The sequence below is a fragment of the Lactuca saligna genome, chromosome 4 (assembly GCF_052625555.1).
Source record: "Lactuca saligna cultivar CGN05327 chromosome 4, ASM5262555v1, whole genome shotgun sequence".
Lineage (NCBI taxonomy): Eukaryota > Viridiplantae > Streptophyta > Magnoliopsida > Asterales > Asteraceae > Lactuca > Lactuca saligna.
Genome location: NC_136420.1, coordinates 260,992,446 through 260,999,374, shown reverse-complemented (window position 1 = coordinate 260,999,374; position 6,929 = coordinate 260,992,446).

The following is a 6,929-nucleotide window of genomic DNA, read 5'->3' as shown; positions in this document are numbered from 1 at the left end:
CCTCCCTCGACTGATTCATCACGTAAAGCTCTTATCTTGGTGCTCATAACACACCCTATAGCTCCTAAATGGAGTTTTTGACCTAAGGCATGAGGATTCCAATCCAAAGCCTCCATTGATTCTCAAAAATCTTGGGTAAAGGGACACTCTGGACCTCTAAGGGTCCAGATCTATGGTTCCAACCTCATAAGGGACCAAGAGGACACTAAATCTTGCCATAAAAGGGTTCAAAAAACCCTAAATCTAGATAAACAACAACAAACAAGAAGGTAACTCGGATTTATTACCACAAACGTGATGCTCTGGACTCCAAACCCACAGAAGTGGCTCCTCTTGCTTTCCCTTGGCTAGCTCTTCTCCTTCCTTGCAACAATAGCACCTCCAAGGTCAATAATAGTCTCCTACTTAGCTCTAAATGCTCACACTCGATTAGGGTTTCACTCAAGGGGCTGGTGAGCACAAATGACGGCCATAAGGCCCTTTAAATAAGTCTCAAACCCGAGAAATTAGGGTTTCATTACACAGCGCTGACTCGCCGAGTCCATATCCTGGACTCGTCGAGTCCAGGCACGATCCCGCGTCCAGATCTGCGTCCTACTCGGCGAGTCTGAGCTCCAACTCGCCGAGTCCCCTCTTAAATCAACAAAATATAATAAACAAGATACCTGATAAAATCTGGCTGTTACAAGTTACCTACTCAAGGTAAAGTATAGTGAGAAGACTCACCTCGTGTATCTCGATAACTCGCAAATCCCTGGAATCACTCGTGCTCGATCCCCCGAACTATAATCTTCCTATAATACAATATATCTCTAATTAACACTTTTACAACTAAGGTTGACTAACCCTATCAAGTCAACACTGGTCAACTCTGGTCAACAGTCAACTTTGACCAGACTCGGCAAGTGCACCAAAGCAACTCGGCGAGTCTAACGCGTTCACTGACTCCTTCGGATCTTTTCTTGGCACGTCAAGCACTCCCCTAACTCGACGAGTTCCACCTGGCTTGAATCGCAGGGCAACCACGACTCAACTCGCCGAGTCTCAAGAACGACTTGGCGAGTTCCGGCTTGACTCAACCCCATATTGACTCTTCCTGACTCACTGGGTTATCCCCTAACCCGACGAGTCCACTCACTGAACATATTACGTGAAACCCCAACCCTACTTGCCGAGTCCCAAGAACAACTCGGCGAGTTCATGCCATGCACACACTTTTATTGACCTTTTGAGGTCAGATCTGCTTTCCCAAACCCTAGATCTGGCCTTCCCAAGCATGAATGTCACGTAAAGTTCGAAAGTTGATGCTTGTATAACCCCCACAAGGCATCAAAAGGTGATTTGGTCCCAAAAATAACCACCTAGGTCCAATGACTCCATAATAACCCAAAAAGCCCCAATGGTTGAGGTCTCTGGACCTCTTTGAGTCCAGATCCAAGGCACAAACTCGAAGAGGGACCATTTGCTTCACATAATCACTCTCCAAAGGGGCTATAAACCCTAACTCTAAAGATTAACCCTATAACTGAAGGAGATTCGAACCCTTACCTCAAAATGGAGCCTCTGGACTCTGGATCTGCTAGAATCTCACCTCCTCCTTGCTCTTGCCACCTTCCTCTTGCTAAACAAGGAATACAAAGGCCCAAAAGTGACTTCCTATCTCCCAAAACGAAATAGCTCTCTTATGGTTCTCTCAAGGGAATGGTAGCCGCACTAAGAGGCTATAAGTGCCCTTAAATAGGCTCCAAACCCGGAGAATTAGGGTTTCATTAAACAGCGTGGACTCGCCGAGTCCACTCCTTGGACTCGTCGAGTCCAGACGCGAATCCTTGTCCAAATCGTGATCCTACTCGGCGAGTTTGAGCTCCAACTCGCCGAGTTTCTAACAAAATACCAAAAAATATAAGAATAATTAATACATGGGAATCTGGGCTGTTACAATTCTCCCCCACTAGAACTAGACTTCACCCTCGAAGTTTCGCTCTGCAAATAACTCCGGATGCTGCTCGCGCATCTCACGCTCCGGCTCCCAGGTCATATCGGACCCCTTCCGATGCTGCCACTCAACCAAAACCAAGGGTACCTCCTTGTTCCTAAGAACTTTGATTTTCCGATCTTTGATTGCCACTGGTCTCTCAACATAATTCAGACTCGCATCCACCTGAATATTCTCTAATGGAACCACTACCGACTCATCGGCTATACACTTCCGCAATTGCGACACATGGAAAGTGTCGTGAATCTGCCCCAACGCTGCTGGCAATTCCAAACGATAGGCTACCCTGCCTACCCTCGCGATCACCCGAAATGGACCAATATATCGGGGCCCCAACTTGCCCCTCTTCCTGAATCGAATCACTCCTTTCCAAGGAGAGACCTTCAGGAGCACAAAGTCGCCGACCTGAAACTCAAGCTCGGACCGGCATCTGTCTGCATAACTCTTCTGACGACTCTGAGCGGTCAACAACCTCTGTCTGACCTGCTGGATCTGCTCTGTCGTCTGAAGTACAATCTCAGTACTGCCCATAACACGCTGTCCGACTTCTCCCTAGCAAATGGGGGTCCGACACCTCCTCCAATACAACAGCTCAAAGGGTGGCATACCAATGCTTGAATGATGGTTCTTGTTGTAAGAAAACTCTGCCAATGGCAAGTACGTATCCCAACTCCCCCTGAAATCCATCACACATGCCCGGAGCATGTCCTCGAGCGTCTGAATCGTCCGCTCACTCTGTCCGTCTGTCTGGGGGTGATACGCGGTACTAAAATGTAGCCTAGTACCCAGATCCTCATGAAACTTCTTCCAGAATCTAGAAGTGAAATGTACATCCCAGTCTGAAACAATCGATATAGGCACCCCATGCCGAGATACCACTTCCCTCACGTACATCTCTGCTAACTTCTCTGCGGAGGAGCTCTCACTAATAGAAAGGAAATGGGCGCTCTTCGTCAACCTGTCCACAATCACCCAAATTGCACCGACTCCCCTCGCAGTCCTTGGAAACTTGGTGATAAAATCCATGGTAATTTGTTCCCACTTCCATTCGGGAACCTCCAACGGCTGCAATCTACCATGCGGTCTCTGGTGCTCGGCCTTAACCCTACGGCAGGTTAAGCATCTCTCAACAAACCACGCAACATCCCTCTTCATACAGGTCCACCAATACTCCCTCCTCAGATCCAAATACATCTTAGTGGCCCCAGGATGGATCAAGAATTTCGATCGATGAGCTTCTTTCATCAAAATGGTATGCGTCCCTCCCACAAACGGCACCCAAATCTGCCCCTGAAATGTCATAAGCCCCCGACCATCGGTAATGAACTCTGATACCAACCCAAACACTTGCTCCTTCTTCTGGTTCTCCGATCTCACGGCCTTAGCCTGTGCTCCACGAATGGTGTCCAACACCGGAGCCATCACGGTCAAACGCAAACATACACCTCGCAACGGGGCACTCTCCGCCCTGCGACTCAGGGCGTCGGCTACCACATTAGCCTTGCCTGGATGGTATAGGATCTCACAATCATAGTCCTTAACCACATCCAACCACCTCCTCTGCCTCATATTTAGGTTGGGCTGGTCCATCAAATATTTCAGGCTCTTATGGTTCGTGTATATTGTACACCGAACCCCATACAAATAGTGACGCCAAATCTTGAGGGCGAACACCACTGCCCCCAACTCTAGGACATGGGTGGGATACCTCGTCTCATGTGGCTTCAGCTGCCTCGATGTGTATGCTATCACATGCCCTTTCTGCATCAACACCGCTCCCATCCCCAAGATCGATGCAACACAGTATACCACAAAGTCCTCCATTCCCTCCGGGAGGGCTAACACCGGGGCCTCACATAACCTTTGGCGAAGCGTCTCAAAGGAGGCCTGCTGCTCGGGGCCCCATGAAAAAGCGACACCCTTCCGGGTCAATCTGGTGAGTGGCACTGCGATCTTAGAGAAATCCTTGATAAATCTCCGATAATAACCGGCCAACCTGTAACGCCCGGGTTTCAAAGCTAAGCATTTTTGTCAATTTAATAGTCTAGGTCAACTCTTGTAACTCTTTTTGAAGTAATCAAGATGAAATATTCGAGTATTATGTGAATAATGTGTGTTTATTATTTAATTATAAATGTATAGTTAATAAAGAATAAAAAAAAATGAGTGTCAAAATTAAAGTGTGAGATAATCCCGATATCTCTACATAAATTTGTAGAATATGTCTCAAGGTTTCCGTACATATAAAGAATGCCGAAATCCGAGTTATAACGAAGAAGTTATGGCCCGCCGAAGTTTCACGGCAAAACCGTCACGACATCGGGAGACGTAAATAGTGCATTTACGATAGAAGACTTTTTAGCCTTAGCGATCTAAACAAAAGTTGTAGAATATGTTAAACCGAGAAAATCCATAAAAAGAACGCCCAAATCTGACTTCGTATGAAGAAGTTATGATTTTTCTAAGATTCGGCTTAGCAGTGCACGACCCGAAACTCGAATTTTAGTTCGAGCGGTTTTTGGCTTACGCGACCTAAATGAGAGTTGAAGATCTCATTAATAGGAACTCAATGGTAAAAAGACAGACGAAAACGGAGTCCGTATGAAGGAGTTATGAATTCTTCGCGGTCATTTAACAGTCTAAACGCCTCCTACTGTTAAATTTGAGATCGGTCAAGAATTAGCCGACAGAGTCTAAAAAAAAGTTGTAGATCTTGATTTTACCTACGCGTGGATATAAAGAACATCGAAAACAGAGCTCGTATGCGAAAGTTATGATTTTTCTAAGTTTGAAGGCTGATACGCGATAGGAGGTGACGTGGCACCACCAGAATTGGACACATGGCACCACCAAAAGGTTGCCACATGCACCAACTCGGCGAGTCATGACTCAGACTCGGCGAGTCCATCAGATTTCTCCACTATAAATAGAGGTGTCGGGTCTAGCCTCTTCCTCACCCCTCAACCCTCTTCTTTCTCTCTCTAAACTCTCTCTCTCTAAGCTCCCTAACCCCCCTAAAAGCCTAGGTAAACCCCCTAGCACCCGAAGGAAGCCCCGAGGCTCCCGGAGTCTGGAGAAAAGAGCCTTTCGGCTCGGGAACTCTACTCCAGCGAAGCCCGGTTTTCGAGAAAAACCCGCTGTAAGTGAGCTGTACCTATCCTATCTTTAGTTTAGCTTATGTTTTAATATAGGAATGTTATTAGGTCCTTAAAATAATTATTTGGGCTATTATTATGAGTTATATTGAGTGTTATTAACGCTTATATAATAATAATAATAGTCAGACAATTAATTTGTCGCGGTTATCATTAGACTAAACCCTAGTGGTATCAATACTAGGTTTTATCAAAGGAAAATCGTTGTAAGAGTATCGAAGCGTTGTCCGAGTGCTGAGTCACCACCTTTCAGGTGAGTGCATAGTTACTTTCAGCTTACACATAGATATGAAGTATTTAATATAAATTACGTGCTATGTGTGCATATTATCTGAATACTTGCTATCTATCCTGGATGAACGTTTTATACATGTTTTCAAAGATTTAAACTGTATATGTATTTTATATCTACAAAATGTGTTGGGTAAAACATGGGTAGATGTAATAGTTGCTGTGTGACAAAATAAAATAATGAGAGGCCTCGTTATAGATGTTATTGATGATCAAGTCATCTAACGGAGTATAGATGACGACCACGAACTATTCTAGACAATCCAGTGGAACACTAGCAGGCTCGCAACCTGTAGGTGTTTATTCGAACTGTGTGTTTATTTGAACTGTGTGCTCACCAGGTGTACTCCATCCCCCACATGGTTGCCTTAAGGACATTTGCTGCTAAAGAATCCCCCTAGCAGTAGTGTCCATCCCGATAATGATCCTTAGGATAGGTCCCTTATAATAGGTGTTTAGGGACGTAATGTGAGGATAACGGGAACTGGTAATCGGGTTATTGTTGATTGATGGAATTAATAAAGTTATTTATTGTGGGTTGAAAACCCTATGTGCTCACCAGGCTCCCAAGCCTGACCCACTCAGTTTTATGTATTACAGGTAGTGGCGCTTGAGCATATATATGATGTTTGGACGAGGGATTACGGATATAGGCCTGTAGATATGAAATAATGTAGTAAGGCTTATATTGTATTGTTTATACTTATGTACTGTATCGAACATGACATCCCAAGTCTTTTAATGAAATACATTTCTATGGAAATGCTTTTGATTAATCTTTATCATATTATTGTTTTGGGACAAATTTCGCAACCCTTTTATTAAAAGATAACTCTGATTTTGAAATAAAGTATAAACAAAAGTGGTCTTTTCTGGCCGTGATTTTGGGGATGTCACAGTTGGTATCAGAGCATTAGTTTAAGCGAACTAGGAATTTGTAGGATTTCTAGACTTAAACTTAGAATGCTAAGCGATGATTGTGAGGTGTGAGCACTAGCTTATTTTAGGAGTTATGCCTAAAAAGCTTTTATGTGTTAAATGATTTGTGCCTGATATGGTGTTAATTGTTCGGATCTATGGTCTGTTGCCGACCGGATCTGGAAACCTTATGTGTTTAGGATTCTAAACGTACGACTACGATATTAGAACTAGCATGTAAACGTTTCAGAGAGATAAAGGATGATTTGAACATCAGTCCTAAATCAAAATCTAAATTCACCTTATTCAGTGTATAGATCAAGATGGCAAGGACCCGTAGCGGAAACGTGAATGCAAATGGGAACAGAAACCAACCCCCAGTAATTGAACAAATACCAGTTGTGGTAGCCGCTGCTGAGCCAATAACGATGGCCGGAGTGCAAGCGATGATCCAGGCAATGTTGGATCGTCAAATGGAGGAAACCAGAATTGTGCTCCAACAAAATCGAGAGGAAGCAACTATTCAGATCGAACAGCCTGAGTGGAACGAAGGGCAGACTGAGGAGGGA